The sequence below is a fragment of the Panthera onca genome, chromosome B2, assembly GCF_046562875.1.
Source record: "Panthera onca isolate mPanOnc1 chromosome B2, mPanOnc1 haplotype 2, whole genome shotgun sequence".
NCBI lineage: Eukaryota > Metazoa > Chordata > Mammalia > Carnivora > Felidae > Panthera > Panthera onca.
In genome coordinates, this window is record NC_138343.1 from 141,079,755 (window position 1) to 141,107,446 (window position 27,692).

At 45.0% G+C, this 27,692-nt stretch overlaps 1 protein-coding gene and 1 pseudogene across 3 annotated transcripts in view; one reads left to right on the forward strand and one right to left on the reverse strand.

Annotated features, from left to right (window-relative positions):
* The window catches only part of ZDHHC14 (zDHHC palmitoyltransferase 14), a 291,747-nt gene that overhangs the window by 143,324 nt on the left and 120,731 nt on the right, over positions 1–27,692 (forward strand). The window lies entirely within an intron of this gene.
* Positions 11,381–11,465, reverse strand: LOC132668160 (U2 spliceosomal RNA; annotated as a pseudogene).

Below are 27,692 nucleotides of genomic sequence, written 5' to 3' on the forward strand. Positions count from 1 at the left end.
GGACCACGGGATTGTTGGCGTCCAGGATGCAGGCATCCTGGGCATCTGACAGTAGCACTGAAGTGAACTTCAAGCCTGTAGAGACCTTTGTTGCCTTGAGCATTAATTCACCGAACCCTTCCTCAGGAATTGTGAGCCGGGAACTGTCCCCAAAAGTGGGGAGCTGGCTTTCCCAGTGGGATTGGCTGCTTTCTATGCAGTGTGTTAGGGAAGGGGTGTGCCCCAAAGAACCATCCACCCTCAAGTATCTCCTGAGCAGCCAGCCACATGGTGCATCTGAAAACTTCTCTTAGATACACCCAAACTTGTGGTTTCTGATCCTGAGCTGAGACATCCGGGTTCAGACCTGAAGAAGGGCCGAATGGAAGGCATCTGTCCTACCTCATACTGAGTCCTTTGTCCATGTGGCCGCTTGTGGCTTGGCACTTAGTACATTTCAGAAGCAGGGCCAGAATTCGCTTTTCCTTTTTTATTTTTCAAGAACATAACGTCGTCACTTAAACACTTTTTAAAGTGTTGCTTTAGACAATGCCTGTGTTCTTTATCAAAGCCCCAACGTTGGCCACAGCTTGAGCTGGTAACTAAGAAAGGGTCAGTTGGGAAAGTCATCATAAGATTGCCTGTGGACAACTTAAAAAGGTGTGTGCGTGTGTGCACATGTATGTGTGCAAGCACGTGTCTGTTTTGTATGCACTTCTGTGCGTGTGTGTGAACACGCATGAGTGCACGTGTGTATAGGTGCGTGTGTGACGTTGTGTGTGCGTGTGTGTGTGTGCATGCACATGTGTTTGTGCGCATTCACAAGCACTCATGGCTGTGGACACAGTCTGGCAGGAGGACCAAAGGGGCAGTAGCACTGTTGGTTTCTTTGCTCGCTGCAGGCTGCCTGCAGCTCTGTTTATTTTCCTGGAGTTGAGGCTTCCTTCCCTGTGTGGAAGGCCTGCTGGGACAAAGACCACCCACCTGCCATTACTTTTCTTTTCTTTTCTTTCCTTTTTTTTTTTTTTTTTTTTAATCTCTGGCAGCCCTGAGTCTAGTCGTACTTCAGTGTTAATTCAGTCGATTGGCACCCACTAGATTTTCCTCAAGCCACGTTGATGTTCGCCACTGGCTACATTTGGGACTCAAGACTCAAGCAAGTGGTTCCTAATGGCAGTCACTTAGCTTCTCAGGGCAGCAGGGAGTTGAGGGGGGGTGTTTGACAGACACCCTGAAACGAGTTGTTGGCTGGGCTCGGTGCCTGTGGATAAAGGCTGGGAAAGCTCTCACGAGGAATGAGTTACAACTCACAGAGGACGTAAAAGGAATTAGAACCACCTCGGTTGCTGAGAGCCTGCTTACGTGTGTGATGTTGGCTGGCCCTGGCCCACCAGCTGCCACAGCTCTGCAAACCTGTCCCCTGCGTCTCCTGCTGTCCCTTCCAACCCCAGGGTCAATCCCAAAACTTTTGCCTGTTCTCAGACCTCTCATATGGTTCGGCATTAATTTTTAGAATCTACCTCAACATTTACCTCCTGGAACCTTGGACGTAAGCCAGAGAGGCCTTGCCTTTGTGGCCCCCCCCCCCCCCCACCACCCTGTTCTGGTCTTGCTGGTTGTTTCCAGAGAGAATTCCAGGCCTGTGCTCTGTGATCAGCACTGTCTTTCCACCCAGTGGCCTGGGCCCTCCCCTCCACGTGGGGGACGTAGAACGCGAGGAATACTACAAGCCATACCGCAGCTAATGCGAGCAGGTGGGCCCACGCAGAAGCCGCCCTGTTGTTCTGTTGAGGCTCCAGCACCCAGCATTGCCTCCTGGGCTGAGCACGGCGTTCTGCGGGCTGACGCACGATGAATGTGTCCTGGTAACAATGGGAGCATTAGCCATCCCAGAATCCTAGGCCAACGTGGAGCTGTTTTTTGGTTTCCTGCCTCAAGTATGGGGAGCCACACTCAGCAAAGCAGCAACTGAGTTTCAGTCCCATTTTATATATTTTCATTTTCCCGATCCTGGTATGAAAAGTATGATCATGTCTTCAAGTTAGAAGCCAAGAGGCAAAGTTTTGATATTTACTTATTTAGGTAGGTGTGTATGCATGCATGGATGCTTCGAAGCAATTGTAGGGAATGGTATCCAATTTTAATAAACCCTAAGCTAAGTAGGCCATTGCATGGAAAATACAAGGTACTTTGCTTATCTGAGTCCTTGTCTTGAGATGCTCAGTAAGTGTGTGCTGAGCAGCTTGTATCTACAAGTCGTCCAGAGAGGTGAGCTCATGGGGAAGAGAGGTCCTCAGTGAGATAATTTTCTAAAAGGCATAGGCTTTGGGTTGGTCTAGAACCATAACTGCCTTTACACAGATTCTGGAAGCAATGTAAACTTCCCGCTGAAAGTTCAGAACCATCCATGTCCCAGGTGACCAGCGGGTAAAGGCCTTGGAGCCAGGAGACTTGAGTCCCAGTCTCAGCTCTGACCCTCAGGACCTGAGTGGCCCTGGGCAAGTCCTTCCCCCTTGGCCCTTCCCCTGCAAAAGGAAAGGATTCAGCTGGTTTGCGTCATCAGACAAGCTCCAGAGTGCCCACTGGAGTCTGTCGCTTTGCTAGGTCCTGGGAATAAAAAGCTGACCAACTGGTCACTGCCCAGTTGTGTTCTCAAGGAACACAATGTCCTGTTGAGAAAGAGGAATGACAAAACCAGCAATTAGAGCTCAGTGGAAAGGGAACGCTTGCCCGGGGTTGCTTTGGTGGCAAAGAGGCAGGCACTGAAGAAATGGGAGTGCCGTTCAGAAAGCACTTCTTGTGGTGAGTGACACTTGGGCCAAGTTGAGGGGAAGGGCAGGGCATTTGCAGGACAAGACATGACTTCCAAGGTCACTTCCAGACCTAAAGAATTGAGTCTAATTGAGGTGTGTGATCTGTGCAGAACTCTGGCCAGATGGGTTTCCCTTTCCATTCCAGTTGTGTCCTGGCCTGGAGCAGCGGCCCTTGGAATAGTCCCTTCCCCATCCTGACTGGATGGAGGAAGCCACAGGAAGGCTCAGCTGTCGTTCCCCCTGGATTCCTGCCGTGTGCACTTTGGCTGTCCGTGCCTCTAGGTCTTTCTTCCCCAGCTGTCATGGCATAGAAGTTCTTCTGGAACATATCTAGTTAGAGATTACCTGGTAGTCTTAGCTTATGCAAGACACGAGTTCCAGAAGATCTCATATGATTTAAACTCACGTAATTTGAGACTAGTTTTTCCATGGAAATAAGTGTATAGAAGGGGGGATACAATCTTCAAAGACATAAATCTACAACTCTTAAAGGATATTTTTTGCTTATTCTGAGCAAAATGTTTGAAAAACATAATAATATACACATAATAATAGTGTTTTACAATCTCTAAGTTGCTTTCCAAAGTTATAAAATTTCTAATCTTTTCCAACATCAACCCCTTAATGATTGTGTAAATGACATTTCTATAGGATGTTTTTAAAGGATTTTAATTTGTAATAGCAGTAGATATTTAAATGGCAACACAGTAGTCACTAAAATCACTTCCATGTGTTCTGAGACATGAAAGTGTTGGCCATTAGGAAGCTGGTACAAAGGAAAGCTGGTGTTTCCATTTACCTGGGAAAGTAGCTCTGAATATTAGTACTTAAGAGAATTGGGACAATAGTGTAACACTGTTGACCATTCATTTCCTGCCAACTCTGAAATGATCTGATTCTTTAATTTTTTTTTAATGTTTATTTATTTTTGAGAGAGAGACCGAGGCAGAGCACGGGAAGGGGAGGGGCAGAGAGAGAGGGAGACACAGGATCCGAAGCAGGCTTCAGGCACTGAGCTGTCCGCACAGTGCCCGAAGCTGGGCTTGAACTCACAAACTGTGACATCATGACCTAAGCCAAAGTCTGACGCTTAACTGACTGAGCCACCCATGTGCCCTATGAAATGATCTGGTTCTTGATAATTTTTTTTAATTTCGATGTTTGCACATAAAATCAAGCTTTATTAATACTTCTATAACCTTACTATTTCAAATTTCACATAAATTCAAGTCTACATAAAATGTACTTGCACTCTGTTTGCCAATATGTCTGTGAATCAGTGGAAGAGAGTAAAACAAAATGGGGCACCTGGGTGGCTCAGTCGGTAAGCATCAGACTTTGGCTCAGGTCATGATCTCGTGGGTTGTGCGTTCGAGTCCAACATCAGGCTCTGTGCTGATGGCTCAGAGCCTGGAGCCTGCCTCCCTCTCTCTGACTCTCCTCTCTCTCTCTCTCTCTCTCTCTCTCTCTCAACAATAAATAAACATTTTAAAAAAAGAAAATGTACATTGCAGATATATATTCAAACCATGGAATGTCGAACTGGAAGGCTCATCTGGGGAGGGCGGCCAGTCCAACTTCATTTACAGATGAAGTGGGGACCCAGGTACATAGAGTCAAGAGCTCAGATAGTGAGTCAGATCTTGTTTGTTTTGTTTTATAGTTTGGCGTCAGGCATTTTAGCCAACTCTGAAGTTGCGGTAGTCTAGCTCAGTGCCCGTCAGGTAGTATAGCTCAGAAAATTCTGGAGATCAGCCTTGAGTAAGGAACTCCTGTGTTTCCCACTCTGTACCTTAGCTTTAGAGCAAGAGACTTCTTAGAAGTAAGGAGAGGCTATTCTGTTTCCTGGAAAGACGGAATTCAGGAGCAGCAGGGGAGGGAAGGTGAAGACCCTGAAATCTTCAGCCACAGCTCTCCCCTACCCGGAGTGCTGGAGCAGCTTTGACTCTTCCGTTGAAGGTTGACCACGCTGGGCTTCCCAATCCATAGTGAGGAATGCTTGCTTCAGAAACGGGAGCCCCAGAATAAAGGGGCAGCCTTTGAGATGGTTGTCTTAATTAACCTAATTAAGCTGTAAATTGCTAGAGTATGTAACAAATTGCATTTGAAAAGCCACAAAGCTGGCTGCACAGAGATACTCAACCTTGGCATGAAGTAGTCCTAGGTTTGTCCTTTCCACTCACTACTTAGATGACCTTTGACAAGTTGCTTATTGGTTCTATTTCCGCATCTAGTGCAATACCTACCACAGGATTGTTGTGAAAAGTCAATACAGCCTTTGTTTCAGATGCCAGGGCCTAACCATTCAGTACATTCCTTCCGGCCTTTATAAATGCAAATATTATGTCAAAAGCCAAACGGATAAAAATGGCTTTCACAACTAAAAATGAGAGATTCCACCATCAGATAGAGTTTAGACTTGATCCCTAATCTCACGTTGACTTCAAACATTATCGAGAAACTGGTAAATGTGTGTTCACAAACAGGAATGGATTTGACAACCTGTCACTGGTTTTCACACCAGATCTTTCATTAAGTGTGTGAGGGGGAGTGTGGTCTGGTTTATGGTTTATGGGTGGCCCCCGCCCCACCCCCCATTTTCTCTGATCTTAGGGAAATAACTGGCCTAGGAAATCCAGGAGTCTACTTCCTGATGGTATGGATTCTAAGGAAATTATTTCTTTTCTGGTCTTAAAAAAAAGTTACCAAAACCATTTAATGAGCTTTTTTATTATTTACAAAGTAATTTTTAAAATGATTTTTAGAAGTCTGCTCACTGTAAATTGTGTTTTTCTTTTCTTCCTTTCCATTTCCTTTCCTTTCCTCCACCCACCTGCTTCCTCTTCTCCGTGCAGAACAGGTTAAAAAAAAGAAGAGGGCTTCCTCCATCAGGCTCTGGGCACTGGTGTCCAGATTGCCCCGCCCCCTGCCCCGGGGTGAGGCTCTGTCCTCCCAAGAGCAGGCTGGAGGACAGTTCCCCCTCTCTTTCTCCCAGTCTCTCTCTCTCTCTCTCTCTCTCTCTCTCTCTCTCTCTCTCACCTTGGGGGCATTTGTCAATGTGACTCTACAAATGGCATTTTCAAGTTGCCTTTCTTTGATTGCTAGTGAGGTTGATGCCATTTTAATTTCTTCTGTGTTAAGGTCCTTCCCTGCCCCTGGGGGGGGGGGGGGCGGGCGGGGAGCAGGCATCTGCTTTGTTTTGTTTTATGGTTTATGTGATCAACGATGTGTGATCTAAAAATGCCTTTCTCAGTTCATCTGTATCCACAGTATATTAATGGAAGCCCTTGGACTTTGGCCTGTGGTTTCCTCTTCAGTCTTCATTGCCATTGCCATTCTTTCTTCTTATGGTGTCATTGTGAGGGTTCTAACAGGAGGGAGATCACACGTGTCTGGTCAGCAGCTGTGCAGACCCCACCAAAAAGACTTTGGACTTTTATTTTTATGCCTCTCACAGAAATATCCAACCACAGCGGCATACAAGTTGGCATAGCCTGATTCTAGAGAGAATGTTCTTTAACTCATTAAAAAACAAAGACTCACTGGTAAATGTTTCTCTCTTACCATTTTATATAAAACATGGAAATATTTCCTTAGGAAAGAAAAAGGAGGGAAACGAGATGTTTGGTAGCACATAGCACACGATTAAAGAGATGCAGGGGGTAAATACCCTGATGTAAGAGGACCTTTAGGAAATACCGATGGTTTATTTGTCTTATTTCACAAACTTCACTTCTGTTTATTTGGAACCTCTTACTAGGTACCAGTTTTCCAGCTCCTTGGCTGAATTTTTAAGGTCTCTTCTGTGGCATATGGTCGTACATAAACATATGTCTTCCCTTTCCATAATTATTCCTTACATCTTCTTTTTACATGTTGAGAAGTCCGATTTGGGGGGCCAGTGCTTTTGTAAGATTTTCACATTCCCTTGAACACAGCCAGTTAGATCACGAAGCGCTAACTCAAGCTTTAGTTAGTGATAGAATCCAGCTAATTAATTTGTAAGTTTTCCCTGCCTCCAGAGTGATCCCCGTATACCACTCGGCTAGTCAGACAAAATCACAAGTGGAAAGGATGTTCAGGATTTATTCCATTAAGTGATTCTGTTCTATTCACTATAGGAAGAAGAATACTCCCTTTTATTTGGCAGATGTAATTTCCGAATGTATTGTGTGCCTGATGCAGCCATGTGGTAGTGAGCCGTTGCTATTTAAACAATCACCCCCCAGAATTTAGTAGTTTAGAGCAACAAACATTTATTATCTTGTAGTGTCTGGGTCCGTAATCCAGTGCAGTTTAGCTGTGTCCTCTGGCTCAGGGTGTCCCGTGGGGCTGCAGTCATCTCAAGGCTTAACTGGAGGAGGATCTGTGTCTTAGCTCACGCACATGCCCATTGGTCAGAGGCCACCTTCGCGAGCCTTGCCACAAAAGCCTGTCCATAGACAATTCAGCATGGCCTCCCAGCCAGAGTGTAAGAGAAAGTGAGCAAGAAGGAAGTTACAATCTTTTTTTTAACCTAATCTTGGAAGTGCAAACCCATCACTTTTGCCATTTTCTAGAAGTCACCAGGGCCAGCCTCCACTCAAGCTGAGTCTGAATACCAGAAGGCAGGGATCACTGGAGCCATCCAGTATGGCTACCTCCCATACTGTGAAAGGACTTTTTTCCATAGTGTTTCAATTAAAATGATTCAGGGCATCAGAAGGCATGAACATAGCCTCCTCTAGCCCCAATGCCGTTTAGTGGCTGTGGGGGGAATAGCATTGACTGCCAGCTAAATCCACAGGGCCGGTTGCTGGTTTCGAGCTGCTACCCATTTCCCTACCACGCTTCTTTCTTTCACAGATGGCTCACTCACCCTGTCTTCCAGTGGCTTCCAATCACTTTTCTTCTTGAGTTCCTCTCTGAGCTTTGAAGCCAAACTTCTTCCCAACTCACTGGCCTCTGAAACAAACACACAACTCTCATGGGCTTTTACTTTAAACTGCAGGGAAGCCATTGGACTCAACTGGAAACAAGGAAAAACAGGGAAGGGTGGAAAAGTACCAGAAATCCACACAAGTGCAAGACTAGCTCTTGTAGGAGGAGGAAAGGAATAATATTTAGGGAGTACTGAATGTATAGCCAGAGGCTTCACTAAAGGTCTTCCAAATATTAACTCATCAGTTCTCAAACCAACTCTACAATGGGGCTGTCACTACCTGTAATTGACCATTTTTCCCACTCAAAATACAAGGAAACTAAAACTCAGCAAGAATAAGTAACTTCTTCAAGTTCATAGAGTAAGTGCCACATTTAAGATTTGAAGCCAGTTGGTTTGAGTCCAATGGGTATGGCCTTCCCACACACCACGGAACTCGTTAGGTGGCCCTCTGGACCCACTCCCCGGATTCTGGTGTGGAAGTGAATCATGTTCTTGTCCTGCCAGTCTACTTGGTCTTGTCAGGGGGAAGTTCTCAGACTCCAGACAAGGCCAGGGATAAGATGGCACCCTCCACAGTCTCTTCCAGTACCTTCTTCATACTCTTGCATTTGCCCTGGGCTATTTTTCTTCTTCACAGAGGAGGTATTTTATCATTTAGGAGTCTGGCCCACCCTCAGCCTCATGAATGAGGAAGGACATTCACTACTTGCTCCCACATTGGCACCAGTCTTGAAGTGACCCCCTTTCCTCCTCCCTACTTCAGAATGGGTGAACCCATCTTCCGATGGACTAACGCATATGCACAAAGGGTTTGTTGGGAAGGCTGGTTCCACTCGTCAGACCTACAGGCAGAGCTGATAGCCGAGTTATTGAACAGCTGCTGGAGCAAGGGCTTGGGGGCCTCGAACCTGGGCAGACATTAGCTTAACTGCCGGGTCATGGAGAGGTCCATGGGGTGTGGGGAGAAGGACTGAGGCAGGGAATGGTGGCTGGGGCACACTGAGGTGCTTGGACACCATGTTTGGTGCCACAGAAATGTGCTTCTGTGTAGCTACCTGGCTATGTATTTCTCTTCCTAAAAGTAGTAGTTCGTAATACTTTGGGGGCACAAACCTCTTAAAGAATCTGTGCATCTTCTCCCAAGAGACTGGGAAACCCATAAACTCCAGATTGAGACACGCCCTAAAGTAGGGCTTGGCCTCTTCTCTCATTGCTGGGAGCCTGCTGGAGCCTCAGCCCAAACCCTCCAGCTGGGTGACCTGAAGGCAGGTTACCACGTCAGGGCTGGCTGCCTCAGAGCCCCAACCCCCTCCCAGATTTGCGGCTCCTCTTGTGTACTGTTTTTGTTTTTTTTTTAAGTTTGTTTATTTTGAGAGAGAGAGAGAGCACTCATGCAAGTGAAGGAGGGTTAGAGAGAGAGGGAGAGAGAGAATCCCAAGCAGATTCTGCACTGTCAGCTCAGAGCCTGACTTGGGGCTCAATCTCACCACCTGTGAAATCATGACCTGAGCCAAAATCAAGAGATGAGAAACTTAGCCAACTGAGCCACCCAGGCACCCCTCTTCTCTACTCATAAGAAGAGGCTGACTTCTCAGCTCATTTGTAGAACAGCAGTGATTGATATCCCTTGGTTCAGTTTACCTATTTTCCTAGGTTCCGACCCACATGTCCTATTTAATAACTCTTCCCTTTGACAAAGCATTTTTGCAAAGCTCGCTGCTATATTTAACCAACATCAAAATCCTGTCCTCTTGCTCAGGGAAAACACATTCCACTGAGGGAAGAAGGGGGTGGGTGGGCAGAATCCTAAGTGATGGAAACTACTGCTGGACAAAGTCTTTAAGAACTGTCCAGAATGAGCATGACAGCCACGAACTTTTGCCGCTAAGCACTTAGGCACAACTAGAGCCTTAAGGGCCAGCTTGGTGGCCCTCCATGGCTTGACATCACAGAGTCTCACAAGTGCTGAAGACATGAAGTGGTGTTCCTTGGCAGTCACGTGACCACTCTCTCAGGCAGTTGTCTCTGGAAATGTAAAAGATCCTCCATAGTGCTTGATGGTTCTTTTGGACTCCGCTCATTCTACTGACTGTTTAAGCCAGCTGGATGACGCCTGGCACAAGCCCCAGATGAATGACGACTTAGTCCTGTGGGAGACGCCGTCTGATCTTTTCCCCTGTCCCTTGTATCGTTCTCCAGCTTTCCTGCTTGATTCTCCAGCTTTGCCATCTGCTTGGCAAAACTCAGGGAATGCGCGGCAGTCATTTGATTTATTGTGCTTTTCATGACAGTAACATCTTCCAAACACCCCACCCGGATAGCCAGGCATGACTTCCTTTGCCTAAACCCCTGTTGTTGGGCTCTCATTAAATATGCTTTTCTCAGATGTCACTCCATCATATCCCAGAAGGTTATTTTCATGATTTTCCCTAGAACTAATGAACACTATTTGCCTTTTGACCTCCTCCTTTAGGAAATTAATAGTCATGTTTGCCACTGGGCAGTGCTCAGGAACTTGTTTATTTAAAAATGAGCTGAAAAGATCTGTATCTCAGAAGTGTGTGGCTTAAAAGAAAACTCAAGTAAAGAGACAGTCTAAAAGTTTAGCCGCAGAAGAATAGACATGGAAAAGTGCAAGTAGATGAGTGGGCTGGCCAAGGCATTAATTGGTCAGCATGGTATTTTTCAGTTTTTTTCCAATGAGTTCAAAGAGTTTTCCTAGAAAGTATATCACTGTACCCAGTAGTATCTAGTAAAAATAGCCAGGCTTCTAGATGTTACCTGGCACCTTCCACCTGTCCTCATGTGAGGTTCTTTGTCTCTCCTGCTTGACAGGAATGTAAATCAGAGTAGTATTTTCAGTTACTGTGGCTTCTCTTGAAGTGGGGGCTTTGGACTTTCTGCACCCCACCCTCTTCTCATGAGAACTGAGTTATTCCTTGAGCATAGCCTGGGCATTTGAGGAAGCGTCTCTTTTTTCATAAATGAGAGTTTTGCTTTAGCATTGTACTCATCAGGACCCCCAGAAGCAAGACTAACCAATGCCATGTTTGTTTGACACAACTACCTTTGGAAATAACAGGAGTGGTCTTCACCATTCAGTGTCAAAGCTTGTTTAACAGGGATTCTGGGGGTACAAGCACTGCTCTGTGTAGAAACTATGGAGCTGGTTATTTCTCAAATGGAATAGAGAAGCAGAACCTGAGAGCAGTCTTCTTGACCTTGGAGCACGAAGGCGGTCTCCCTCGTTAGTCCTTACTGAAACTCAGAGTGTGTCCTAAGCGGTTAAGGATCTGTGTGTCCCTGGAGGCACAGAAACCAAAACGTGGCCTGCACCCCTTCCCTATGTCCCACGCATCAGAGGCTCTGGCCCTCCGCCTGTCACAGCTGCCCCATGCCTTTCCTTGGACGGAGCTGCTATCTTCCCAGTGTTTCACCCCACAGGTCGGGGCTCCAGCCCACGCTCACAGCAGTCAGGATCCTGTGCCTAGCTGTCTTTTGGCACGTCTATGAATCATTTCCTTTCCTGCCCATCTGCTGGTGATCCATCACTGAGAGGTGCTGTCTCTCATGACTCCTGGGCGTGTCTTCTCCCCAAACTGGGCAAGGCACCTCCAGGTGAGATCAAGTTTCAGGTTTTCTAGGCATTCTTGATTATATATAATGAGGGTAATTGGATCATTATAAAAAGGTGAAAACAGGTACAACTGTTACTACACTTGATCTTAGCCAAAAGGCTGAGAAGCGATCGACTGTTACTATATTTACTGAGAAAATGTAGAGGGCCCAGATCAGAACTCATGGTTGCCAGGAGCTTGGAGGGGGGATGGGAGAAATAGGTGAAAGGGGTTAAGAGGTACAGTCTTCCAGTTATAAAATAAATTTAAGACATGGACATGTAATGTACAGAATATGGAATATAGTCGATAATATGTCAACAACTTTGGTGACTCATGGTAACTAGACACTTTTTGTGGAGATCATTTTGTACTATATATAAATATCAAATTTCTATGTTTTATACCTGAAATGAATACAATATTGTAGGTCAATAATTCTTTGATTAAAAAAAAATAAATGCAGACCTTATTGTGATATAATTGAGAGAATGTGCCATGAGCACATGGGCTTTGAAGACAGCCACATCTGATTTGAATTCTCATTCTGGATCCATCATAGCTGTATGTCTTCAAATTAGTGAACTTTGTATTACTTAGTTTCCTCATCTGTCAAATGGTCTCAGTAATAATGCCAAGGTCATAGACTTTTTTGTAGAGAGTTCATGAACTATAATACGTGAAACTGCTTCAAGTGTAGATTTTTGATCAACAACTGGGAATTTCTTTCCTCTCCCTGAAGTCTCCCTGTCTAGTTGCCTGTTACTTAAAAAATTTTTTTTAATGTTTATTTTATTTTTGAGAGAGAGAATGAGCAAGCTAGCATGAGCAGGGGAGGGGCAGAGAGAGAGGGAGACACAGGATCAGAAGTAGGCTCCAGGCTCTGAGCTGTCAGCACAGAGCCCAATGCAGGGCTTGAACTCATGAACCACAAGATTATGACCTGAGCCAAAGTTGGACACTCAACCAAGTGAGCCACCTAGGCACCCCACTGCCTGTTACTTTAAAAACTGTGTGACCACCTCTATGCACCTTCCAAGGGCGGTCTTTCCCTCTGTATCTGTCTGATTTGACCTTGCTGTCTAATGGGCTGGATAATTACATGGTAGGAGTCCTCCCCACCATCAGGGAAGAAAAATGCCGCCGCCTTCTTCTTCTTCTTCTTCTTCTTCTTCTTCTTCTTCTTCTTCTTCTTCTTCTTCTTTTATTTTATTTATTTTTTTTTTTGTTAGTGCAAAAGCTCTATGAAAGCAGAATAGCCAAAATAGCATGGTCAGTGTTTCGGGGGACAAAAGGAATCATCTGTTAATGAACAGTAAGTGATGCCCCTTTAGACAAGGGAAAAATTAATTAGCAGCCCCCAACAACAACCCAGTGTCCAAAAACTCATGGTAAATTTCATTTTGTTCATTTTTAATTTCAATTTTGTTTTTATTTCCACCAAATATGCGCTTCTGTAGCTGTCCTTACCCAATGGCCACCAACTTGGTGTCAGAGGGTTCATGTGCCTGTTAATTTGCTCACCTCATTTTGTTTTTATTCCTTTCCTTTTGGGAAATAGAATTTTTCCCCCTTACGTGCATGTGTAGCTTTCTTCTTCTCTACTCAAAGACACCATATTTTCACTTTGTGTAAGTTATCATGTACTGTTTTTTCAAATATTGGTGTCTCTGCCATCGCAAACGCCATTGTCCTGTGAGTTTGTGAGTGAAGTGGCTTAGCCATCCAAACTCACATGTGGCTCTGTCCAAACGATTGGCTACTATCATCTACATCTAAGACATTTACGATGATAGATATATGAAAAACCAAATCCTCAACTCCTCTTCAATCTTAGAGAAATATTATAAAGGAAATTTACCTGGTAATTCTTGCTCTGCAAAAGGAAGTGGGTGGCCCTCCTTCTCCCCCAGGACTAGGGGAAAAGCAACCACGATGTCTGGGTGAGGAGAGAGCTTTATTTAGCAGGGTAGGAGAGAGCTGTCAGCAGAAGTAGGGAATACGCACTGAGATGAATGTCTGCTCATATTCATGCCTGGTTTCTTGAACTTTTCAACTGCATGATGGTCTTTGCAGCTCACCACCCACAGTGTGGACCCACATCTCTCAGGTTGCCCCAAGGATTCTATTTAATGCAATTCAGTAAATATTTACAGAGTGCCCGCCCTGCAGCAGGGAGTGTCTGGGGTGCTGGGGATATAGCAGTGATTCAGCTACCTGCAAAGACCCCTTCCTGCTGGACTTGCCCTTGCAGTGGAGTCCAGTCTAGGTAGGGTCTGAGAATGCCCCACCTTATCACTTGGCAGTCAACCATGCAAGGCCTGGACACAGTAAGTACAGTGAAGGGTTTTGTGGCCCTGTGTTCTTGCAGATGCCATTCCTCTTTGCTGGTCTAACTTTTGCTTAGCCATCAATATCCTTTCCAGAAAGCCTTCTTTGATCCCATCCAGGCTAACAAAGCTAGTCCCCTTCAGCGTTCCCTCAGTACACTCTGTACCCGTGTCACCAAACTTGCTGTTGTGTTTATAGTTAACTGCTCTGGGGGTCTGTCTCTCCTATTAGAATGTGAGCCCCTTGAGGGGCACCTGGGTGGCTCAGTCGGTTAGGCGTCCAACTTCAGCTCAGGTCATGATCTCGTGGCTTGTGAGTTCGAGCCCCTCGTTGGGCTCTGTGCTGACAGTTCAGAGCCTGGAGCCTGCTTCAGATTGTGTGTCTCCCTCTCTCTCTGCCCCTCCCCCACTCATGCTCTGTCTCTGTCTCTCTCTCTCTCTCTATCTCTCAAAAAAGGAATAAACAATAAAAAAAAAAAGAATGTGAGCTCCTTGAGAACAAGGATCTTGTCTTGATCTTCTTGTATCCTTGGCATTGGGCCTGGTGTGTTGGTATGTAGTACATGCTCAATAAAAGTGAGAGCAATTGGATGAAGGAAGGAATGATGATCGGTGACATCAGACATCCACAGTATCCACGGTACCTGCTCTGCATCTGTAAAACTTTCCAAAACTCACACAAAGGCCAAACATTTCTGAGGCACTCTTCTTCATGACACCCAAGACCACTTTTGCATAGCACTAGCTTCTGGACACTGAAAGGGAAGGACGTTGCCCAGTGTGATGGGTTGGGGCGGGGAGCACGCTCTGCAAGAGAGACCTCAGTCATTATGTGTAAAACTATGTTCGCTGCTTGGACAAACCCAGGAGAGCAGACAGAGGTCCTGGGGGTGGGGTCGCTGAAAGCCAAAGCTCTCAGCTTTGGAAATTGGGAACAACAGCTAGCAGGAGGGAGGAGAGAACAGACCATGTAAACAACTATCAGTGGTACCGGCAGCACCCCACCCACACAGGGCCACATCCCAGCAGAGAGCCTGATGTCACCAGTGTCTTGGGACAGAGGAGAAGGCTCACTGATGCTCAGTGTGCAGTGTAAAACAAGGCAGAGAATTTTCATCCCAAAAAGGTTTTCCTGAACATATCATGATTAAACTAATTTGTATTTAGTTGAAAATGTCTCTGCATTGAATAGTCCATTCGGCTCATCACGGAGCTGTCCAGCACCCGGGTTCAACGCCATGAACATGGCCAGTGTTGGAGAAGTTTAATTTGTGCAGCTTTTCATCCTGAAGGTCTCCTTCCCCATCCTGCCATCCTTGGACCCAACCCCAACCCAAGGAAAGGAAAAGAGACCATACAAGGAGTCTGAGACCCCAGATCTCCAGAGGGCTTGCCAGGATATGAGGATGCCCATGTCATGGCACGTGTGGCCATGCACCTCAGGCGTCCTTCTCAGCTGTCTCCTTGGGGTTGGCTTTGCTTTTAATTGTGACATAGGAGCACCAGGGTGTTAATATCTAACTGTCCAGTTTAAGATGGAAACCCACAAGGGTGGCTAAAGGAGAACTTTCTCCAGTCACATGCCTGTGAGAAAATGTGCAGACCAGAGATGGGAGGTAACTCGAGTTTTGTATCTTTAAATATATGATACTCTGCACCTCGCCACCTGCCAATCTAATTACAGACACCTGCAGAAATCCAGGGCTTTAGCCCTTTGTGGTTTTGATCTAACCCGGAATATGCATTATTGTGAAGCATCTTCTTTATTGATACTTGATGTTTTTTGAAAGCAGAGACAGATTCTAATATTTGGCAATCCCTCCCCCCCCCCTTTTTTGGTTCAATGAGAATGTATGCATTTATTTTTAATCATATATTTTCTGCTGCAAAAATAAGCCATGTTTAATTAAGAAAATTTAGAAACTACCAAAAAGGACATATGCTCTGCAAAATCACCCTCATATCTTTCACCATGGATAATGAGGTAATGTTTTAGGGCACAGACTTTCCTTTGTGAATATACATATGCGTTTGAAACAAAAATGGGATCATCTCGTGTCTACTTTGTATCCCGTGTGTTCTAGATGCCTATTCAGGTCATTCGACCAATATTTATTCAAGGCCTACTATGTGCTGAACTCAGTTGTAGGCACGGTGGGTTACGTCTGGGAACCAAGCAGGCAAAAATTCCTCGTGACTTTGAGTTTTTCTCTGGTGGGAGAGTCAGACAGTGAAGAAGGTGAGTGTGGACAGTTCGTGGGCCAAGCAGGCTTAAGTGATAGGAGGGAAGATAAAGCCGGGAAAGGGCCAGGAGTGCGGGCGTGTTGGCGGTAGGAGGGCTGGGAGTTTACCCAGTGCAGTCAGATGCGGTCAGAGAAGGTTCTGCTGAGAAAGTGATATTTGAGCAAAGACTTGGAGGAGTGGAGGAGCTCTGTGGCTCCCCGCAGGATGGCTTCTAGGCGGAGGGCACCGCAAAAGCCCGGGCAAGCAGGAGTGGCAGCCTGCGAGGCCCATAAAGGGATATGAGGAGGGAGCAGAGTGTGAAAGAGGCGGGTAGAAGATGAGGTCAAAGGTAATGAGCCAGGTGCAGTAGTTGCCAGAGGGGCAATGGGACCGGACAGCTTTCATGGCGTAGCTCTTGCTGATGGGATAGACGGTGGGGGATGGGCGTGGAAGCCAGGGGAGGGGAGGATGTCTGGAAAGTGTTGCTTTGGTGGGAGGGCGTCAGGGACGAGACTGAGCCACAAACCTCAGACCCCTCTGAGTAAAAAAGGAATTCAGAAAAGTGTGAAGACGTGCTAGGATTCCTTCACCAGTTCATTTCATTCACATTAAAAAAAATATTATCACAATATCACAATAGTGATACATGATTTTAAAACTGTTGTCCAGGGGAGCCTGGGTGGCTCAGTCAGTAAAGTGTCCCAACTTCGGCTCAGGTCATGATCTTGCGGTTCGTGGGTTTGAGCCCCACATCGGGCTCTGTGCTGACAGCTCAGAGCCTGGAGCCTATTGTCTTCTCTCTCTGCCCCTCCCCTGCTTGCACTCTGTCTGTTTCTCTCTCTCAAAAATAAGTAAACATTAAAAAGCCCTGCTATCTAAATAAGTCTAAAATAGCCATATACAATATACCATGTACAATACAGGCTCCAAGTGATTAGAGAGTGCTGTCTTATTTGGCACATTTTTCCCTCAATGAGTCATGTTAAAATGTTGGCACCTTAGGTTTGACAAAATACAGAATTATGAATAGAGCTTTAGTCCTGCTGAGACTTCTGTACGGAGTTGCCAGAATAGTTGGAGCAGACATCCCTTCATGTGTGACACAGTTGTGTTTGTAGTTAACTGCTTTGGGGTCTGTCTCTCCTATTAGAATGTGAGCCCCTTGAGGGGCACCTGGGTGGCTCAGTCGGTTAGGCGTCCGGCTTCAGCTCAGGTCATGATCTCGTGGTTTGTGAGTTCGAGCACCTCATTGGGCTCTGTGCTGACAGTTCAGAGCCTGGAGCCTGCTTCAGATTGTGTGTCTCCCTCTCTCTCTGCCCCCCCCCCCCCTCATGCTCTGTGTCTCTCTCTCTCTCTCAAAAAAAGGAATAAACAACAGCAACAACAAAATGTGAGCCCCTTGAGAACAAGGATCTTGTCTTGATCTTCTTGTATCCTTGGCATTGGGCCTGGTGTGTTGGTATGTAGTACGTGCTCAATAAAAGTGTGAGAGCAATTGGATGAAGGAAGGAATGATGATCGGTGACATCAGACATCCACAGTATCCACGGTACCTGCTCTGCATCTGTAAAACTTTCCAAAACTCACACAAAGGCCAAACGTTTCTGAGGCACTCTTCTTCATGACACCCAAGACCACTTTTGCATAGCACTAGCTTCTGGACACTGAAAAGGAAGGACGTTGCCCAGTGTGATGGGTTGGGGCGGGGAGCACACTCTGCAAGAGAGCACACTTAGCATTCTGTTTAGGACTGGGGCAAATGCGGTCTCTCCTCCCGCCACTCTGTTGAAGCCCCCACCCCCAATCTCAGCAAGTCCCAGGGTGCGGGGCTTCCTGCAGGGACCTCTCTGGTCCTGCCATTTCTTATGGGTCCAGGATGCACTGAAAGCAATGCGATAGGCCTACCATGACCAAATAGCTCAACAGCCATACTCCATCTGAAATGACACAATCGTCAGAGTTAGGACTCTAAGGGAAAATCTGGGATGTATGGTCACCATGCCTAAGTAATCACATTAGGTCATTAAAGAGCCAGTCTTGAGGCAGAGAAATACTGGCTTTCCTCCCTGAGATTCACACACTAGCCTGAAGCCTTTGGCTTCCTGGAATCTTAAATCAAACTCAAAAATCACTTGGCAAAATCCCTGAAATGCCAGGATCCCGCTAACCAGCTCTCACACTTTCTCAACAATGGATGGGTATGTTGGACTGTTTACACGCTCTGAATTGAAACCTGTATTCTCAGCTCCAGAGTCCCAGGTTCTGTGGTATCATTGGACCTATCTGGGTGGTCCGGGAGGCCCCGGGTTTAGGATAATGATACTGATTTTTGTTACATAGCAGCTGCACAGGCTTCAGGCAAGATCGTGCTGTTTGGGGGCGAGCCTGCAGTGACCACATGCAGCTGGGAGGCCTGCGGGGAGAAACCAGATTCCTGAGCAACTGTCCCCTCCTGAGTCCGTGAGCTTTGCCTGCCTTCTGAACAGTTTACAAATGTCTCTGTGGAGTTCTGCCCTCACCCAGCCTTCCTCTCTGGGTTTGAGCTTTTCCTCCTAGTTTTCTTTTGATATATTTCCCCCTCTTTCCCTGGATTCATTTATTTAAGTTCCTTCCTTCCAGGGGTGCCTGGGTGGCTCAGTCAGTTAAGCAGCCTACTCTTGATCTCAGCTCAGGTTATGATCTTGAGATTTGTGAGTTCAGGCCCCGCGCTGGGCTTTGTGCTGACAGTGCAGAGCCTGCTTGGGATTCTCTCTCTCTCTCTCTCTCTCTCTCTCTCTCTGCCCCTCCCCTGCTCATGCTCGCTCTCCCTCTCACTCTCTCTTTCAAGATAAATAAATAAACTACAAGTTAAAAAAAATTCCTTTCTTCTGGATCATATTTGTAGATTCATCATTAAGAACAATTAGTGAGAAGGGGGCTTTTCAGACACTGGAGGTGTCTTACAGGGAAATGGTACTCTTAGGAGCTTTATGAAATCATCATTGTTTTTCCCCATTCTAGAGCTGTGAGTGGACATTATTTCTGAATCCACTTTTTCTCTACTTGTCTCTAGGTGATGTGCTTATCTTTGGCCTATAGTGGTACATTTATTTCTAAGTGTGTGATTAAGGGACAAATCATACAATTAATGGTGTTTATGTCCCTCCCTATAAATGAAAAATACATTTATTTTATAATGACTCATATGAAAAGGAGAAAGATCATTTCTATTATAACCCTTATAACCTCTACTCCTCACAAGGCTACTCTGTTATTATTTCAGACATGTGAGTCATTGGCTTAGATTATTTCATTTTATGATTATTTGCCCTGTTACCGAAAGGCATTGCAACCAAGATTCTGGAATTTAAAATAATGGGTTAACTTCGTGATTTCTGAAACAGAAACGTCTTTTGTTAGAGTACAGCATCAAGGAAGTGAAGCCGCCTCCCCCTCCTGTGTAAACTTCAAGTGCATGCCTGGTTTCTGTGTGTAAAGAATAGTGAATCTGGTGTTTATACTTACATGTGTACTGGACAGAACACGAATATCAGATGTAGGCCATGTGGTCAGGGGTCATGAGCTGCAATTAACAGGACTTTTTTCTGTATGTGTATCCATTTGCAGGCAAAAAAATTAAAAGATGACACAAATTGTTTTGAGATGGGAAAAGATTCTCTACTTTTTGTTCCAAAGGCCACTTGGTTTTAATGTCTCTGCTACATCTTGTTAATGTTTTGTTTTGTTTTGTTTTTCATTTTAAGTAAAGCTAATCTTCCCTCAAAGAATGTATTGTGGAAAAACAGAGAGACCTGGCTACCCAATAATGAAATCCAGATTTCCTATCTGAAATGTTTCAGAAATTTAGACCAAGGAGTCTCATCCAAGGAATCAGTTTTATGTCAAATTCTAACCTATGAACCAGTCTCTAAATATGAATGCTCAATTAATGACAGTGTTGATTCTGGGATGTCAGTATCTGTTTAATGGTTAAAAAAAAATCATAATTAATGACAAAACACATGGATTACGTACATAGTCTCGGATAACCCAGCATCCAGGCAGCAGTCCCACCCTTCGCGAATAAACATCAAAACAGAATCAGTTATTTTCACAAAGATTTGGGAAGATGGCTAGTAGAAGTGAAAATATTCCTCCTCATCTTTTTGGCAATGCTGTATTTTCTAATTTTTACCCGGAAGGCGGCGACAGTCCCTGCTGGGTATTCAGTCATCACACCCAGAGCCTAACAGCCCCCACTGACTTGCACGGTGGGGAGGGGGACACCGTAATGGCTTTTTATCATGTTAGCATTTCCTTTGTCTGGTGCTAAATTAGCTCATTTCTTTCATGTTATGAAAATGCATGCTTTCAGATTATTTCTTTTTCTCTCCTGCCACTTTCCCATTGAGCTTTATGAAGAGTAAGATGCTCATAGCCTGTTTTCCACAGGCCCTGGGTAGTATGTAGGTCACAAGTCTTCAGATGGAACGAGGACTCCATTTGGTGTTTATATCTTTGACAGCTGCATCATCATCTTGTATCAAATCCAGGCCCTCGGGGGAAGGAGTCTTCCTCCCCACAGATGGTGCTCAGAATTGGAGATCCCAGCCACAGTTGCTCAGAAATGTGAAGGAGCCATTTTCAAGTTGTCTGAGCTCGGGCTAAGAATCTTCTTCTTGCTGGGATGTGCCTGGGGTTTCCCATTAGTCTTGCCTCCTTCCAGAGGTCTAGCGATCACTGTCCTGGGCAGGATCTTTACCGGAAAACAGGTGTTTTCTGCTTTCTCTCAGCAGCGGTTTGAAGGTGCCTGGGTAGCACTGATCTCATCATTTGCTTAGGGCCGTGAATTCTTTGTAGAACGCTTTGTAGAAAGAGCGTTGTCCAGGATTTCAAAGACAAACTAGACATTGTTCTTTGTCACACAGAGGCTGGTTGGAATGGGGACTGTCACAAGCACCCAGTATTGTACAAAGTTGTACCAACATAAGGCGCTTTCTCTGCTAGGACTTCAGGGCATGGAGGGGTTAGGGGCTCTAGTTAATGCTCACAGGATGCGTACGTATTGCACACTCAATTCAGTGAACTAGAGAGAATCTACTCCTTCTCTTGGCCAGAGAAGCCTCCTGGACAGGGCATACCCTTAGCACCCGTTTGAAGGAAGTTTCCTGCAACTCCCTTAATCTTGTGCCCAGCAGGCTTAGAAGATAGAAAAATGAGTTCTAAACACAAAATGCATTGTTGATGTTGAGAGTGTGCCTGATTTGACTTTCTTTCTCTTTTCCCTGTTACTATAAAATTCGGTTGAATGGGGATCATTCATTCAGTCACTTAGCAAGTATTTTCCAGGCACCTGCCCTATGTGAAGCATTGTGCTGGGGGTTGTGAAGGACACAGCCGTGAGCAAGGCCAAGTCTTGCCCTCCAGGACCTCCAGTCCAATCAGGTGCATGGGGCATGTCCACCAACACCACAAGTACCACAGAGAGGAGCAAACAAAATATTACAGAGGCGCAGAGAAAGAAGCCATCACTTCTGCTTGGGGTTGAGCCAAGAAAAAATTTTCACAAAGTCTTTATAGGAACTTGAACATTGGGTGTCGGGGCATTCCAGCCACAAGGGCTGGGTGAGCAGATGCCTGTGGGGGAAGGCCGAGGGGTCATGGACGCCTGAGAAAGAACATGAACTTAACTTAGTGGGAAAAGGGGAGTCACTGCAGGCTTTGGGGCAGAGATGCATGGTGTAGAGCTGACAGGTGGTTAGGGCAGGTTGAAGTGGGGGCCTGACAGGCAGAGGGCTGAGACGGTGTGCCAGCTGTCCCCCAGGCTGGAGAACCCGAGGAAGACAGTGCGTGGGACTTACTCCTTGAGGTGCCTGCGAGGATGGAGAGGGGCGAAGTGAGGCTGTAGGGTATGCTTCGGGCAGGACGAAGGCTGCCTTCTCTCTAATTAATAAGAGGGAGGGATGATGCGGTGCCCATGGGGCAGTGCACTGAGGTTCCTGCGGGGGCTTCTGAGAAACTCACAGACTCAAGAGAGAGCTGGGTTAAACATCTGAGGGGCCCACAAGTGCAAAGCCACCTTGCAACAGGGCTTGCTTTTCAAACCAGCACTTCCTGATCTCCCTTCCTGCTCCTTGTCCTTTCTTCTCTAGCCACCAGTGTCTAGAAAGGGCACTTGGCCAAGTTAGAGGTCTCCACCATGAATTGGGATTGCCACATTTTTAATTACTTAAACGAGACCGCTTGCCACTTACAGTGACCAAAGGACTTCTTGTCACCTTCATCTCATGACCAGAAAAGTCAGGGGACCAGCCTGAGTTTTTACCCAGGGGCAGGAGCAGGTTTCAAAGGAAGACCAAAAAAGTTGTATTTAAGATTCACATGTGATCCCTCACAGTCAGAAGCCCTGGTGGGTGGTAGCCATTCACTTGTCAACTAGACTCTCCCTGTTCCTCCTTTCCTGGGTAGGTCATAATTAATCTGCACCCCAAGTACAAATAACTCAAACCACAATGTACTATCTCTGGGAAGAGAATATGCCAGGGGACAGAATACTCAAGTTAAAGACAATGATCTCTCATTTTGAATGTCACATATTAGCAACCTAGGGCGGTGGACATCCTTGGTGGGAGATGGGGGAATGCAGGTAGAGGCCATGGGAGACTCCGGAGCTGTCATCCTGGAGAAGTGGGTGGCCCTTAAAGATAACAGCCCCACATGCAGTGGACTTGGGACAACAAGAAGCCATATAGGACGTGGCTTACTCATTAACTACATCTTGCTCTATGGAGGCAACCTCTGGGACTTTGAGCAGGCATCCTTTGAGGTCAACCAAGTAACATTTCAGACGTAAAAGGGAAAGACAGATATGCTGTAACCCAAGATCTGCTAAACCACCTCCACAGGGGGTTTCTGACAGCACTGAAGTATCCTGCATCCTTGGAGAAGCCAAATGGAACTAAATAAATCACAGCCTGCAATACCCATGATGGATCACATCCTACTGACCAGTGGCCCCATCATATTGTCCTGCTGTGCCCTGGGTGCTGCTGCATAACAACTCTTCCAACTGTTTCTTATTCAAACTCATTAATAACAAGAAGGGAGGAATGTTGACCTGTTTTATTCTCTGCCATTATTCAAATAGGCATCCTCCTGTTGAATTTGGAATTTAAATTATGGAAAATCATATTCTACACAATTAATCATTTTCCTAACCATTTTGTGAAAAGAATATATACAGGGTGCCTGGGTGGCTCAGTTGGTTAAGCATCTGACTCTTGATTTCGGCTCAGGTCATGATCTCAGACTTTGTAGATTTGAGCCCCACATCAGGCTCTGCACTGTTGAAGCCTGCTTGGGATTTTCTCTCCCTCTCACTCTGCCCCTTCCTGGCTCGCTCTCTCTTTCTGTCTCTCAAAAATAAATAAATAAACATTAAAAAAATTAATACGCATGCGTGCACACACACACATATACACACACACACACATAGTCCACCTAGAGTAGATTCTTTTATACTAAAAAATACTTTAGGGCTACAGATTCAGAAGGGCACATGCACCCCAATGTTTCCAGCAGCATCATCTACAATAGCCAAATTGTAGAAAGAGCCCAAGTGTTGGGATGAATGGACAAAGAAGAAGTGGTATGTACGTATGGAATATTACTGAGCCATTAAAAAGAATGAAATCTTGGGGCACCTGGGTGGCTCAGTTGGTTGGGCGTCCGACTTCGGCTCAGGTCACGATCTCGTGGTCTGTGAGTTCGAGCCCCACGTCAGGCTCTGTGCTGACAGCTCAGAGCCTGGAGCCTGCTTCGGATTCTGTGTCTCCCTCTCTCTCTGCCCCTCCCCCGTTCATGCTCTGTCTCTCTCTGTCTCAAAAATAAATAAATGTTAAAAAAATTAAAAAAAAAAAGAATGAAATTTTGCCATTTGCAATGATGTGGATGGAGCTAGACTGTATTATGCTAAGTGAAATAAGTCAATCAGAGAAAGACAAATATCATATGATTTCACTCATATGTGGAATTTAAGAAACAAAACAGATGAATACAGGGGAAGGAGGGGAAAAAAGAGAGAGGGAAGCAAACCGTAAGAGACTCTTAACTATAGAGAATAAACTGAGGGTTGCTGGAGGTGAGGTGGGAGGGGAGATCAGCTAGATGGGTGATGGGCATTACGGAGGGCACTTGTTATAATGAGCACTGGGTGTCATATGTAAGTGATGAATCACTAAATTCTACTCCTGAAACCAATATGATCATATATGTTAACTAACTAGAATTTAAATAAAAACTTGAAAGGAAAAAAAATATTTTAGGGCTAATATAAATAAATGGAAATCCATTAATACCAGGGTCAGTTTTATGCCTTTGATATGGACTGTGTTTATTTCTGATTGTGGTACACCAGCACATTTCCAAGGCTTCATACGGTGGTAAGGTTGTTTTTTATATGACAATAAGTATAACCGAGGTAATGTCATACTTTATGCCACAAATACCTTTTAATGACCCTCTAGAGCTTGAGTTCCTTGCTCTTAACTCCAGGATGATATCACAGTCAGAGATTTAATCAATAGACTTGCAGCAATCGATTTTTATTACCAGCTCTTCATAAAAGTTCCATGTCACTGTCCAAACATGGACTTACAGTCTAAATAACGTAATGGACACGCCCTGAGGAGCACCTATCCCCGAAGCCCACCGCACCACACCGCGTCATAGAGCTGGGATTCAGCCCCATATGAACACTTGGATTCCAAGTTTGATTCAGTAGTAAATGTGCTTTTGATTGTCACTTTATGCTGAATCTTAGTGGGGCCATCTTTTAAAATCTTCTCTCTAATTGTCTAATTCCTATTTCAAGAAAATGTTCCCTTTACGAAGCCAGGAGTATATACTAAGGGCTATTTACCAGATTATGGTGTCCTCAGTCTCTTAAATGTTTGGTTATTTAACTTGAAGCTTTTCACATTTTTTAAGAAAAATCGGAAGCCCATTAAAGGGTATTAATTATGTTAGTATTTGCCAGAAAACACTCGAGGAAAGCAATGATTTTTTTTAATGTAGAGCAAAATCAGTTGAATTTAAAAAGTCCTTTCCATAATTGAACTGAGTGCTTTCACAAAGTGCTTATCTTTAGGTTAGAGAGTCTTGTGTTCCTTTTATCTACATTCTTTGTATCTTCTGGCCCTCTTTGCCAAATACACTGTTCTACTAAGAGATTCTTCTAAGAATCTCTGAGGATGTTCAAAAAGGTTATAAGTGTCTGGAAGTTTGGGCAGGGTCACACTGATGCAGGAATGACAGTGAACAATTTTTTATGGTTTCCTGTGAGTCCCATGAAGAGAAGTCACAACTGACAATCCAGCGAGTGAAATGTGACCAGAGAGACCGGTGATGGTTGTTTCATTCTTTTTCTGCAGGGCAGTGGTATGGGAAAGATGAACGAGATGTTAGAAATGTCATAAATTGTTGTGTCTCTAAATCAGGTGTTTCTCTTGGAGACCCCAGTCTGCCTGCCTGCAGGCCATGCTTCCCAGTCGTTTTGGGGGTCACTCATCCACCTTCTTAGAGTTGTTGGAAAATCATCTTTACCGTGACCTGGTCTTCAGGTCTCTGTCTCATTCACCATGCCTCTTCAAGACCAGATGTTCTAACATGCCTGATGCTGGCCTCGGCAAAGGGGATCATGCCCCGTGGTCCTTGAGGCCTGGACTCTTGCTGGGATCCCCTTGCCATCCCATCAGAGATCTCACTACCTCCTCTGCAAGCACGGCACAGGAATGGGGTGCTGGTCCCTAACATTCCCAGGACTGAGCCCCCTGTCCACCTCCTTGTCTGGAACAAAGCTTTCGTCTCTACTCTCTCTGTTTGTTTCGGCTTGAATATCTGCAAGCGTATCCCCTGGTGGGTGGCCCATCCAGAAGGTGATTTCCATTCCAGATCCTACAATCTTGTGATTCCCTGTTGTGTTCCTTGATGATGCCCATGAGGTTACTGAACGTGGTGACAACAGACTGACCACGGTCATTGCAGATCAGATCCTCACTCAGCTCCAGGCATGGCGTTGGTTCCCACTCTGCCACTCGCCACCTCCGTGGAGTCAAGGGACAGTGATAATGGGCCAGGGTGCAGTGCTTAAAGCTGTTCTTGTGCCTGGATCCCCAGATCCCAGCTGGTATAGACTAGAGTCTCCCTGACTCCTCACAGTTCTTGCTGAATGTCTGCTCCTAGGACTGAAAGACAGCGAAGGGGTTTCGTAGAATTGAGTTGGGCCATGCTCTTCAATTGGTAGCTCAAATGCCTTCTGGATATGGGTCTGTTCAAGTTTTCTATTTCTTCCTGTTTGAGTTTTGGAAGTGTGTGGGTGCTTAGGAATTTGTCCATTTCTTCCAGGTTGTCCAGTTTGTTGGCATATAATTTTTTCATAGTATTCCCTGATAATTGCTTGTATTTCTGAGGGATTGGTTGTAATAATTCCATTTTCAGGAAGAAATAGAAAACTTGAACAGACCCATAACCAATGAAGAAATTGAATCAGTTATCAAAAATCTCCCAACAATAAGAGTCCAGGACCAGATGGCTTCCCAGGGGAATTCTACCAGACATTTAAAGTAGAGATAGTACCTATCCTTCTCAAGCTGTTCCAAAAAATAGAAAGGGAAGGAAAATTTCCAGACTTATTCTATGAATCCATCATTACTTTGATTCCTAAACCAGACAGAGACCCAGCAAAAAAAGAGAACTACAGGCCAATATCCCTGATGAGTATGGGTGCAGAAATTCTCAATAAGGTACTAACACATCGAATTCAACAGCATATAAAAAGAATTATTCACCATGATCAAGTGGGATTCATTCCTGGGCTGCAGGGCTGCTTCAACATTCACAAATCAATCAATGTGATACATCACATTAATAAAAGAAAAGATAAGAACCATATGATCCTGTCAATTGATGCAGAAAAAGCATTTGACAAAATTCAGCATCCTTTCTTAATAAAAACCCTCAAGAAAGTCGGGATAGAAGGAACATACTTAAACATCATAGAAGCCACTTATGAAAAGCCCACAGCTAGTATCATCCTCAATGGGGAAAAACTGAGAGCTTTCTCCCTGAGATCAGGAACACGACAGGGATGTCCACTCTCACTACTGTTGTTTAACATAGTGTTGGAAGTTCTAGCATCAGAATCAGACAACAAAAGGAAATCAAAGGCATCAAAATTGGCAAAGATAAAGTCAAGCTTTCACTTTTTGCAGATGACATGATATTATACATGGAAAACCCTATAGACTCCACCAAAAGTCTGCTAGAACTGATACATGAATTCAGCAAAGTCTCAGGATACAAAATCAGTGTACAGAGATCAGTTGCATTCTTATACACTAATAATGAAGCGACAGAAAGACAAATAAAGAAACTGATCCCATTCACAATTGCACCAAGAAACATAAAATACCTAGGAATAAACCTAACCAAAGATGTAAAAGATCTGTATGCTGAAAACTATAGAAAGCTTATGAAGGAAATTGAAGAAGATACAAAGAAATGGAAAAACATCCCATGCTCATAGATTGGAAGAACAAATATTGTTAAAATGTCAATACTACCCAAAGCAATCTACACATTCAATGCAATCCCAATCAAAATTGCACCAGCATTCTTCTCGAAGCTAGAACAAGCAATCCTAAAATTTGTATGGAACCACAAAAGACCCCGAATAGCCAAAGTAATTTTGAAGAAGACCAAAGCGGGAGGCATCACAATCTCAGACTTTAGCCTCTACTACAAAGCTGTAATCATCAAGACAGCATGG